Source organism: Palaemon carinicauda, chromosome 7 (genome assembly GCF_036898095.1).
Source record: "Palaemon carinicauda isolate YSFRI2023 chromosome 7, ASM3689809v2, whole genome shotgun sequence".
NCBI lineage: Eukaryota > Metazoa > Arthropoda > Malacostraca > Decapoda > Palaemonidae > Palaemon > Palaemon carinicauda.
This window is the reverse complement of record NC_090731.1, coordinates 90147628-90160762: the sequence shown is the minus strand read 5'-3', so window position 1 is coordinate 90160762 and position 13135 is coordinate 90147628. Positions and strand designations below refer to the sequence as shown.

At 39.9% G+C, this 13135-nt stretch overlaps 1 protein-coding gene across 4 annotated transcripts in view; it reads right to left on the bottom strand.

Moving 5' to 3' along the window:
- Positions 1-13135, bottom strand: part of LOC137643963 (protein YIPF1-like) — a 197066-nt gene that overhangs the window by 68367 nt on the left and 115564 nt on the right. The window lies entirely within an intron of this gene.

Below are 13135 nucleotides of genomic sequence, written 5' to 3'. Positions count from 1 at the left end.
CTTTCTCCATGAAAATAAGTAGAGCACCTTCAGTGGGATGTTCAAATTCTTAAAAAATATATATTTTTTTATGTCACTAATCTTAGTTTTCCATAAACATTTCATAACTGCTGAATTATGTATCAATAAATAGATTTTTTAATATGTGCCACATAGTTCAAGACAAACTGGAGAGCCATTTGGTCAAAAGGTTGGACAGAACAGTAGGGTATGTATGTATATATGTATATGTATGTATGTGTATATAATATATATATATATATATATATATATATATATATATATATATATACATGTATATATATATATATATATATATATATATATATATACATATATATATATATATATATATATATATATATATATATATATATATATATATATATGAATCTTTATTATTGCTTTTAATTCTTACTCTGTCTGGAGACATCATGCAAAATCAAGGACGCAAACGTCCTAGACCTCACCAGTGTCATCTACTGTATTGCAATATTCATGGTCTGCATGCCAATATTCAAGAGCTTACAGTTACATCAAGACAGTGTGATATTCTTTTATGCTAAGAAACTTTGGTTTCTAAAATGAAGCACTAATCTGAGCTCCTTATTACTGGTTTTAAGAAGCCAATAATTTTGAAAGAGGATGCCATTCCTAGGGCCAGGGGAATAGCAGAGTACCCTGCTTCACTTAAATCCTGCTACAAATGTGGATGTCAAGATTTTGGAATGGATTATAAATTTTAGGCCTAAAGCCCAGCACTGAACCATGAAAGGCCATTCAGCACTATGTGATACAAATTAATCAACCGTATCTGTACACTAATGAGATTCTGGTAATAAAAGTTTTTGGCAGGCATAACAACTTCAACTCGTGTTCAATCTACTGAAATCCAAACATAAATGATTTTGTTTGCATTTTACTTTCAACTGTCTTCTTACCATTATGGCTGAGATACAAGATGATAGAAAGGCTTTTTTTTTATTTTGTTGGTGATTTCAATGCTCATCATAGGGAGTGGTTAAATTCTCTTTCTCCTACTGATCGTCTAGGCTTAAGAGCTTTGGACTTTGCCTCTGAATCAGGCTGTGACAAATCATAAGTGAAGCTACTCACGAGTCTGGTAACTGTTTGGACATAGTATATGCTGACTTCCCTGATGTTGTAACAAGTAAGGTTGGTTCTTTAGATGGGACACCTGATCACACCTTAATTTCATTAGTAGTGCAGAATGAGCAACCTGTAACTGATATATCACGTATTCAAGTAAGCTTTATATAAAACCTCCAGCAGACTGGAACTGTATTTTGAGTTATATTTTTCAAAATTGAATTGGTCACAATTGTATAATACTGTTGAGCATGTTGTTCTTTTGAATGAAAATTTGGTCAACACAATTGATGGGCGTATACCTTCTCATTTGCTAAAATGCCGAATGAAAGACAAACCCTGGTTCAATGATGATTGCAGATATGCTTATTTGGAAAAACAGACCTATCATCTTTGGAAGGGTAACAAATCAGATTTGACTTGAAATAATTATACTCGGCTAAGAACTTTTGCTCAAGAGGATTTATGCTTCAACCTAAAAGGAATACAATTTAAGCATAAAATAAATTCTTTCTGGTAAAACCCAGGAACAGTCCATCACTTGAGATGGCTCTGTCACTCACTGGCCAAAGGAAAAAGCAACAATTTTGGCTGATGTGTTTGACAGTAAGCAGAGTAATGAGAAACTTGATCTTCCTCATTCCTGTCTTTCTGTGGCTAAACTAACTAATTTAGTTTTTCAGTATCAAAATTAAAGGTCTCCTGATGGACCTTGATGGTTATCCCAAATGAGATATTTTATTTGGTTTTTATAAAGACTGCTGAGCTCTTAAAATCATCTGTACTTTCTACAGGTTAGCAAGAAGAGGTTCTTTTAGCACTTGTTGAAAATTGGTAATGTTACTTCATTATGTAAATAGTTTGTGGTAGCTCAATTCCAGCTAATTGATTATGATTCCATTTCAATAAATCCCATAATATCTAAAGTTTTTGTATGTCTTTTGGTAAAACATCTAAATAGGTTTCCTGAAAGTAATCAGCTGTTACTTAGTTTGCTATTTGGCTTTTGTAAAGGCCTTGGAACATGTGATGTTCTTACAATCTCCAATGCTGTACAGAAATCCCTGGATTGTGGTCAGAAAGTTTGTATGATTGGCCTTGATTTTACTGCTGCTTTAACCATGTTAACATGAGACCCTTGTTTTTAAACTCAAAACAGTTGGCAGTGGGTGGGTTTTTTCCTAGCATCATTACAGGTAGTAGCTTGGCCAAGGCACCACCCACCTGTTGAGATGCTACCTCTAGAGTTATTGGGTCCTTTGACTGGCCAAACAGTACTACATTGGATCCCTCTCGCCGGTTCCAGCTCATTTTTTCTTTGCCTACACATACAGTGGAACCTCTACATCCGATCGTATCTACATCCGAATTTTCCAACATCCGAAGTAAAATTCGAGCAAATTTTTTACTCTACACCCGAATTTTATTTCGACACACGAAGTAGCAATTTTCGTCGTACCGGTTGTATCCGAATTTTTCGACACGCGAAGTACAATTCGAACACGTTCCGACTCTACACCCGAATGTTTTTTTCGACACCCGAAGTAAACAATACTCGTACGCGTATTCGGTGCTCATAGCGCCTGAAGTGTTTTTTATTTCCGCCGATAGAAGGCAGCACATCGACCTCGGAGGGACGCTCAATTAGCGCGGCTTGGGTCAGTCCTCTGTTCTCGTCGGCTTCGTGCGGTTGTGCTCTTTGCGTTGTGATATTAACTGTGAATTAATCGTGATTTTTTACGTGCATCCATTAACGATAATTTACGTAAATCATGGGTCCAAAAAGGCTTAGTTTTGCCAGTGGTAGTGGTAGTGGTGAGAAAAGGAAGAAGGAAATGCTTTCTATAGAAATTAAGCAGGAAATTATTGAAAAACATGAGCGTGGCATCCGCGTGAGTGAACTTGCTAAACAGTATGGCCGTAATATGTCGACGATCTCGACAATCCATAAACAGAAGGAAGCTATTAAAGCAGTGAAACCTTCTAAGGGGATCACTATAATTTCCAAACGCCGTACCCCTATCATAGAAGAGATGGAACGACTTCTACTAGTGTGGATTAAGGATAGAGAGATCGTTGGCGACACCATCACCGAAACCGTTATCTGCGAGAAGGCGCACGCCATCTTTACGGACTTGAAGGAGGAGAGCTCTGTGGGTGATGCTGGGGAGAGTTCAACCGAGCCTTCCTCAGATGATTTCAAGGCATCTCGTGGCTGGTTCGAGAAATTTAAGAAACGGTCCGGGATTCATTCAGTTGTTCGCCACGGAGAGGCTGCTAGTGCGGACACAAAGGCTGCAACTGACTTTGTTAAGAAATTCGAAAATATCGTAAAGGAAGAAGGCTACGTAGAGCAGCAGGTGTTCAATTGTGATGAAACTGGGCTGTTTTGGAAGAAGATGCCGAGTCGAACCTACATCACTGCTGAAGAGAAGAAATTGCCTGGGCATAAGCCAATGAAGGATCGGTTGACTCTTGCTCTATGTGCCAACGCTAGCGGGGACTTTAAAGTCAAGTCCTTGCTTGTTTACCATTCGGAGAACCCTAGGGCCTTTAAAGCACACAACGTCGATAAGGATCAGCTTCATGTTTTCTGGCGATCCAACTCGAAGGCCTGGGTCACTAGGCAATTCTTTGTGCAATGGGTACACCAAGTTTTCGGTCCTTCTGTGAAGAAGTATCTTCATGAGCAGAAATTGCCTTTAAAGTGCCTGCTATGCCTTGACAATGCACCCGCTCACCCCCCCCCCCGGACTTGAAGATGATATCTTCGATGAATTCAAGTTCATAAAGGTGCTGTATCTTCCACCAAATACCACCTCTATCCTCCAGCCCATGGACCAGCAAGTCATCTCTAATTTTAAGAAGCTGTACACCAAGCACTTATTCAAGCAGTGCTTTAATGTCACGCAAAGCACCAACTTAACTTTGCGTGAATTTTGGAGGGGCCACTTCAATATCGTGCACTGCTTAAAGATCATTGATCAGGCTTGGGTGGGATTAACTCGACGGACCCTCAATTCTGCATGGAAGAAGCTGTGGCCTGATGCAGTTTCTCCCCGAGATTTCGAGGGTTTTGACCCCGAACCTGATCCCGTGGTCGGTGCAGCGGAAGCCGTAGAGGAAATCGTCTCCCTTGGCAAGTCCATGGGTCTGGAGGTCGACGCAGATGACGTTACAGAACTCGTCGCCGAACATCACGACGAACTGACGACGGATGAGCTCAAGGAACTCCATGCTATGTCGGAGCACATGAGTGATGACGAGGAAGAGAGCAAGGAGGTAGAACATGTGTTAGGTTCAGCGCAAATAAAAGAGGTGTTAGGAAAATATCAAGACATGGTCGACTTCATCGACAAATACCATCCAAAGAAATTGCAGGTTTGTCGTGTAGTTTCTCAATTCGATGATGTTTGCCTAACGCACTTTCGAAACATTCTGAAAAGCCGTACGAAGCAATTATCTATCGATGCTTTCTTTAAAAAAACTGCGAAGCGAACTCGCGATGAAGAGGATGTAAGTGAACCGAAGAAAACGGCAAAGAGTGAAGAGGAAGAAAGTGAAACACAGAAAACGGAAAAGAGTGAAGCAAAAGAAATTCAGTCAATTTTAAATGTAAGTGATAGTGATTAAAATTAGGTAATCATCAAAAAGAAAAAAAGAAAATGTAAAAAAAAATATAAAATATAAAAATAAAAAAAAAAATAAGCTAAGTTATGTTAAAGTTCACTTAGTGTAAGTTAGAATAAGTTACGGTAGTGTTACGTTTATCGTAGTTAACATCTCTACCTCCTCGCCGTCCGTCCGTCTCCTCTCTCCTCTCTGCGTAGCGAAGACGAACAACACCTGCGCTGGAGTTTCTAAGGTAAAGTGACGCTAAAAACCCGTTTCTTATTTATCATTTTTTGCTAATTCTTCTTATTTACATGTCTATTCTTCTTATTTACATGTCTATTATCTAATTTAGTGTTCATTATTCTCATGGGAAAGTTATGTGTAGTAGTTTATTAAGAAGTTATCATAGGTTTTTGGGCTCAACCACGGATTAATCCTATTTCAATGTATTCTTATGGGAAAATTCGTTTCGACATCCGATCAATTTCTACATCCGAAGTTGGTTCTGGAACGGATTAAATTCGTATGTAGAGGTTCCACTGTACATCAAATAGTGTGGCATATTCTTTACACATTCTCCTCTGTCCTCATAGTTCATACATCTGACAACATTGAGATTACCAAACAATTCTTCTTTGCTCAAGGGGTTAACTACTGCATTGTAATTATTCAATGGCTACTTTCCCTCGGTAATGGTAGAATACTCTTTAGATATAGTAATCAGCTCTTCTAAGAGGAAGACACTCCAAAACCAAAACATTGTTCTCTAGTCTTGGGTAGCGCCATACTCTCTGTACCATGGTAGTTCGATATCTTGGGTACAGTTCTCTTGTTTGAGGGTAAACTCCAGGCACAATTCTATTTTATTTCTCTTCATCTTTTTGTTTTTAAGTTCTTACTGTATAGTTTATACAGTATATCAAAGATCTATTTTAATGTTGTTACTGCTCTTAAAATATTTTATTTTAATGTTAAATTACTTACCTGGTAGTTCATTTTTTTCCCTTGTTCCCTTTCCTCACTGGACTACTACTCCCTGTTGGAGCTATTGGGCTTATAGCATCCTGCTTTTCCAGCTAGGGTTGCAACTTAGCTAGTATTAGTAGTAATAATAATAATAATAATAATAATAATAATAATAATGATGAATTTTTAAGTAATAGACCTCAAAAGAGTTGTTGTTGATGGACACCTTAGTGGGTATAGGAATGTATCTGGTGTTCCTCAGGGTAGTGCTCTTGGACCATTAATTTTTATACTATATACACATGACATGTGGTTTGGCGTAGAAAATAAGCTTGTTGCATAAGCATATGCTGCTAATCTCTTTGCAACAATTCCATCTCCTGAATGCAGATCTGGTGTTGCTGAAATTAGTGCATAGAGCAAAGTATGATCGTAAGTAGGTTGAGGTCAGTGGCTCCTATACATCCAGATCTCAGTATTGATATTTTTTTTAACTCTATATAACTCTTAAAACTTTAGGTATGATTCTTTATAGCAAATTTGCTTTTGAGAAACACATTCACTTTGTCTTTTCATTTGCACAAAAAAATTGGCTTATTGAGAAAGTATTTTTCAAGATTTTTGGTGATCAGTCTATACTGAAGTTTTAAGAGTTTCGGTTATCAATCTATTCAATAGTGTTTTAATTCTTTCATTCTACCTTGCTTCCAGTATTGTTCTTCAGTCTGGTTTTCAGATACTGAATCTTATCTTAATTTGTTGGACAGGAACCTAGAGTCTATAAAATTTCTTATTCCTGACCTTGATATTAATCTATGGCACTGCATCCTTTGCATTCCGATCTTTCCAGACAGCACCATCCGGTTCGTAATACTGGGTACACAATTTATTTTAATAGATATGCCTGCTCCATCATGAGGCTCAATACTACACAGTATTCTAGAAGTTTTATTGCAGTTGAGACCAAATTGCAGAATGATACTCCTAATCAGGTAGATGAATCGGTGGAACTACAAAAGTTCAATTTTGCAGTGAATGTTTTTATGTTAAACAGGCTAACATGTCTCTTTTATAGTTTATTTATGGAAGATCTATTTTAATGCTGCTATTGTTCTTAAAATATGCTATAATAGTTCATTACTTCTCTTGTAGTTTATTTCGATATTTCCTTTCCTCACTACGCTACTTTCCCCAGTTAGAGCCCTTGGGCTTGTAGCATCCTGCTTCTCCAACTAGGGTTGTACCTTAGTTAGTAGTATTAATAAAAATAATAATAATAATAATAATTATTACTATAATAATGATAATGATAATAATAATAATAATAATAATAATAATAATAATAACAACACAAAGATCAGCATGGATACAAGAGCAAAATGGAAAATTTGGAGATAATTTGTATTTTTCCCTAACTAATATAAACCTGTAGCTATTCTTATGAAGCTGGTCTAGTGTAGAGTAAATACAGTAGTTTGTTAATAAGTTTATTCATATTTTATTTGTGCATTGAAGAGAGGTTAGCCTGCCTGTAAAATGAGCTACTCTTGTATAGATTTAAGATATGTAAATTACGTAAGAACTTCGTCTTTAATTTCATTGTATTCTTTATTCAAGTTAGTATATGTAAATTTATGTTATTTTCAAGAATTAACTTTTTATTTCACGTATGTTTGTTATGAAGTCTTACTTAATCTATTTGAGTGTGTTGTGGGATTCATGCGAGATATGAACAAGGGCTTAGGTAATGTTTTTTTATATCTTATGAGGTATTGTGTTATGTTTGAGAGAGAATGCTCAGTAATATGTGCTTTGGAAATTTCGCAAAGGCCTGGTGATAGGATGTTATCTTTTTTTTATTTCAGGGACCAAGGGTGGGCGGAACTAGCTGACTGAGAGAGCCGTCTGGTGTGGCGTGAGTAGCATTCGGGAGAGCAATACTTGCCAACTCAGGTGCCTTGCTCGGCCCCCCGCGCTTCCAGACCTCAGTCCAGGAAATTTCTGAAAGTTGTTAGATGTCATATAAAAGGCGACACCAGGTTTACAGAGATAGAGATAGAGATTACCAGCCTTCTGATTGTCATCTCCTCACCTCTCTCACAATCGCATGCAACCCAGTGTAGTTTTTGAAAGTGTTCAGTATAATAAAGTGTGTCCTCTCCTAAGTGACTCTGTACCCCAAAGCAAATCGTGTGTCGAAAAGATACATAAGACAAAACAGTGATTTTGAATTCATTGTACTAGGGTGAGTGCTAGCATTGTGTAAAGTTTTGTAAACGGCCCTGTAGGAAGGATCTTGTAACGTGATCTGGTTATCTATTTTCATTAAGTATCAAACTTGAATATTATATTTTTCATATTTAATTTCAAGCTATTGTAAAATTTTCATTGCAGTATTTCTTTTGTCTTAGTCTAAGGTTTATTCATATTTAAAATTTAAAGCCAAGTGTTTATATTATTCTCAGACTGTAACATTTTTGTCTTAATCTAAGTTTTGATCAGTCTTAATTTTTTCAAATGATTCATTTTGTTTTTATGTAAATTATTTCTAAAGTGTTGTAATTTAAATAGAATATATTTATTTTTTAAAGTGTATTATTCCAATCACGATCGGTTGGAATCAGATTCTGCTTGTATCCTGTTAAGAACCACGGTAAGTTTTAAATAATACTTAAGAGTAATTACCCCATTTAGTTTTGAGTGTACTTAAGAGACCTTTGGATATTCTGTGTTTTATATATTGCTGTCTGGGAGTTATTTAACTGTCTCAGAATTAGTGTATTAATATTTTAAAGTGTAACAGTTTTATGTAAAAGCAAACAAGTAAGTTTGGAATTCGAGGAATTGATTAACTTGCCAGTCGTAGTATATATTATATGTTTGGTTCCCAGTCACGAGCCATAGTATAATATGTTTTTATAGCCCAGACCAGGGAGCCATAGTCGTATAATATGGTTTGTGTTACAAAGGAGCTACTTGAAAACGTTATGGACGGATTCTGCCCTAAAACATTCAGAGCTCTGGGTCATCTCTATGAGGAGGAGGAGAGGGATTCTGTGTCTGGTATAAGACCTGTATCCCTGTCATGTGAGAGATCCTTACAACCACCTTGGACCTTCCTAGGGTAAGTGAGGCGTGCTGAACCTAAGGAGCAAACTCCTTCATTGTTTTCCTGAGGTATGGCCTCCACAAAATTAACGGGCATGAAGAAGAAAAACAATGACAAGTATCTGACCCAGTGTGCTATACCCTTGGGGGTAGGTAATCACCCTCCTCGAGGTATGTCCTCAAGTAATTACCTGTGTTACAGCCCTGATTACAAGGCGGCAGGTTTCCAGTTGGGGGCTTGAACCTGAGGTTCAAGCTGCCCGAAATAAAATAGGATGTTACTTGGCTTCTCACCGTGAGCGAGAGAAAGTTGAGGGAGACCCATAGGGTACGTCTCTCTTTTGGTCTTAGGGATCAGGGGAAGATCTGCAGTTTAGAGTCACCCATCCCGTAGAGGGCTGTATTACCCCACTACAGGTAATCGGTTGAAACTCTATAGAGAGCAACAATTGGAGGAGATGCTCCATGGACGATCAAAGGTCTTCCGTTGCCTAAGTCTAAGAGCATGATTACCTTTGTTGGCAGTTTTTGAGTGCAGGACTAGAATAGCACTCTTGAGAAAAGGAAATAACAGACTTCACTCGAATCTCACCACGAAGTATCTAGTCGTAAAGGAGGTCCGTAATGGGTTCTCCAGAGTCGTAGTCGTAACACTGTTTGACCTGTCTTTTCGGCAAGACAAGTCTTGCGACGAGGCTAGACCGAAGCTCTAGTCGCGTCCCTTAATGAGATAAGTCCGACTATAATTATGCACGGAAGCTGAGAGAAGCCCTATATTCCTTTCCCGAAAAAAATTGCTCGCAAAAGGGAATGGAATAGGTGACAGCAGTCCTTCTGCAAAATGATCACTGCTTGTCATTGATATTCATTCTGCTTCCCGAAGGAAGACCTCTAATACAGAGGCTGTAGGAAGAATACTCCTGCAGAAGGTGCGGAGTCTATAAAATCCAAACCCGTGAACAGGATACTCCGAAGGGGAGACCACGTATGAGCAGGAAGTCTTTTCCCGCAAATGGTAAACCTATGAATCACTGTCATTCCCGCCGGCACTTTTCCAGAGAAAAAAAGGTGCATACTAGGGGATTAAGACGGTATCAATTGTGCTCTGATCATAGTCCTAGGGACATATGGTCCTGTATGTGGCCTGCACCCCCCCCCCTCTTTTCTTTGATGCCTCTACAGGAAGTGTCAAATCCAGAAGAATGAGATCTACTCCTTGGGAGATTATTGTCCAGCAGTCTTTTAACTAGGACAGTTACTCGCTCAGGTCTTGTAGAGGACCAAGAGAAGCACCATCCCTAGTGCCAAAGGACCTGGGACCCGGCTAGTTCTTCAGAGGTCGCACTCAACGGGGAATAATGCAGTCTTGTCAGACCTGCAGAAGTTTCTACAGGGTAATGACACAGTCTACAGCAATCCATATAGGATATAACGTTCGTGTCATTCCTTCGGTTACTTGAATAATAGATCAAGGTAAACAAAAGAAGAAGTCTCGCAGGAGTTCGAGACTTTAAAATCAGTCAGTAGGCCGAGGTCTTTCAGACAAGTGCTGATCCTATATTGGAGGCTAACTGGTTGATAGCAAAACCTTCCCTCGCATGACAAGGTATGAAGGTTAAGCTTGTCTCATAAGGAGAGACTAAAAGTAGAGACTTCTAACCGACGAAGCATGGTTATATTCCGGCGTCCCCGTCTTCCAATAAAATTGGATGTTCCAATCATGCGGAAGAAGATAGAGACAGCTTACCATTTCCTTGAGGAAGATGGAAGATACAAGATAGTATCCTTGTAGCTAAGTCTGGACTCTCTTTCCTTTACAAAAAAAAGGCATGAGCCGATTATTTCGAGCTCCTGGGAAGGGTTATCTTATGAGAAAGGAATATATTCATTCCTAACCACTCTGGCCTGAGGAGGAGCTCCGGTTACGGGAGAAAGTCATAGTCTGACTTCATGAACAAGCCTGAGTTTCATGAAGTGTAAATAAAGGGCATTTCCCCGGAACAGAAGCAGATGGAGGTTGAATGTTTCCACTAAGGTCCGAGGGTATAAAGGCCAACGGAGATTGGGAGAACACAGAGTTTCAATACCCTCTGTTATTCCTGTCAGTCACCCGTCTAGGGCTGACCCAAATCATAGCAAGTAAATTGCTATGGCTGTTGATTAGAGAGCACTGAATTTTGTTCTCTAAGAGGGAGAGATTGGTGGTAACCTCAAGAGGTTGGGTCTCCCGCTAGAGGGAGGGAGGAAAACAGATTCAAAGAATCTGCCTCCCTTATCACATCCGAGATCCGATTTGCTTAAGGAGACTGTCTCACTAGCGTAGTTCCTATTCAAGCAAATTTGGCTTGTGAGCTACCCCATCATGAACAGGACAACAGGGGAGAAGGTGGCAACCGAAGCAGCAACTTGGTTCATGAGGCAATTTGTTCGCAAACCTTCCTGTAGAATGAATGAAGTGTAAAGAAAAACATGTACGTTCAAGGGATATGAAATCCCATGAGTGTACCGGATTCAGTGCATAAACCTGACCACATTGAAGAGGATCCGTCTGATTTCGCCAACAGCAAGAAAACTTTGGGGACCCAAGAATCCCTGTTTTAGATACACAAGCAAGAACTCAAAGAGCAAGGGGCACTGAGCCTTGCACTAGCGTATTATCCCCGTCAATGAAGATGGGTGTAAAGTATTCTTAGGTTCCCAGAAAGAAAAAACTGTAATTCCATGAACTCTGCAGGGTCCAACAAAGTAGAGTAAGCTCAAGAGTGACTAGAGACGATCTATGCCGTCTAAGAGAGAGTGCTCTCTTGAGCAGCTCCCTTTCAGGAAGTAGCTGTCAAACTAGAGGCCTAGAATGGAGCAGGCTTATAGTGGTGTGACTAGTGAACGTCAGGCAGCAAAATGGCCAGCAAGCAAAAACGACGAGCTACCGTCATGTAGGACAACGAATGACTAGCTGTTGAACATAAAAACAGCGAACGGTGCTATTGATAAGCAGCCGGGGATCGTCTAGCCGTTGAAAAACGGAGATTGGTAGCTGACAGATCGGAGATCTGGAAAATCCAAGATCTACAGAATCAGTCAGGATTGTTTCGCTTTAGACTGTGCTCATGATCATTAGACCCTCAATCTAGGTCTTGATACGCCTCGTGTGAGCTCGTGAGAGTCCTCTCAAATAAGAGCATGAGCATCTTACACGAGAGCGAGAACATCTTGTCCCTGAGCATGAGCGCCTTGCACGAGAGCTTCTTGCTTATGAGTATGAGCATCTCGCACAAGAGCATGAGCTTCTTGCTTATGAGTGTGAGCATCTCGCACAAGAGCATGAGCGTCTCATACACGAGCATGAGCATCACGCCTAAGAGCACGAGCGTCCTAAACGAGTCTCGCCCGAAAGAGTGAGCATCTCGGTTGAGAGCATCCCACACGAAAGCATGTTTCGCAGGAAAACACGAGCGTTTCATTCGTGAGCGTGAGCATTTACTTCATGATATCGCGATCGTAAGCATTGAGAACTTGAGCGTGACTAGGTCGTGATCGTGAGAATGTATGATCATGAGCGTTTAGTTTATGATCGTAAGCATTTAGTTCATAACCATGAGCGTCAGCTCGTATTATGTATCTGGCTTGTGCCCGTTATCATGAGCGTCTTACTCAGGCTTGAGATCGTGAGCGTCTAGTTCATGATCATGAGCTTTTACTTCTTGATATGAGCTTCAGTTCGTGATTGAGACCGTTTAGCTTGGGATACAGGCTCATCGCTCTTCGTAAGCGTCTCGTTTGTGATCACGAGTGTAGGTCGTGATCTTAAACCACAAGACATACACAATTATGATCACGAGAGTCTTGCTCGTGATTGTGCGAGTGTAACTCATAATCGAGAGGGTGAAAGAGAGTGTCATGAGCGTGATCACGGTCACAAGCGTCTCGCTCGTGACTGCAAGCGTGTAACTCATGATCACAAGCGTGAGCGTCTCTTGACGTGATATGGAGAATCTAGATCGTAATCGTAGCTACAAGACACCCGTGATTGCATTCACGAGCGTCATGCTTGAGCATGTGACTCACAATCGTGAGCATGATCGTGAGCATCCAGGTAGTGATCACGAGTGTTTAGCTCGTGATCGTGACCACAAGACACTCGAGATCGCGGTCACGAGCGTTGTGCTCGCGGTTGAGAGCATGTAACCCATGCTCGTGAGCGTTAGTGCGATTGGGAGCATCTTGTGCGCGATCATGTGAGACTGGCGCCACAATCATGGCCACAAGCCTCTTGCTTACGGTAATTCACCCTCGTGAACGTAAGTGCGATAGCGAGCGTCTTGCTTGCTATCACTTG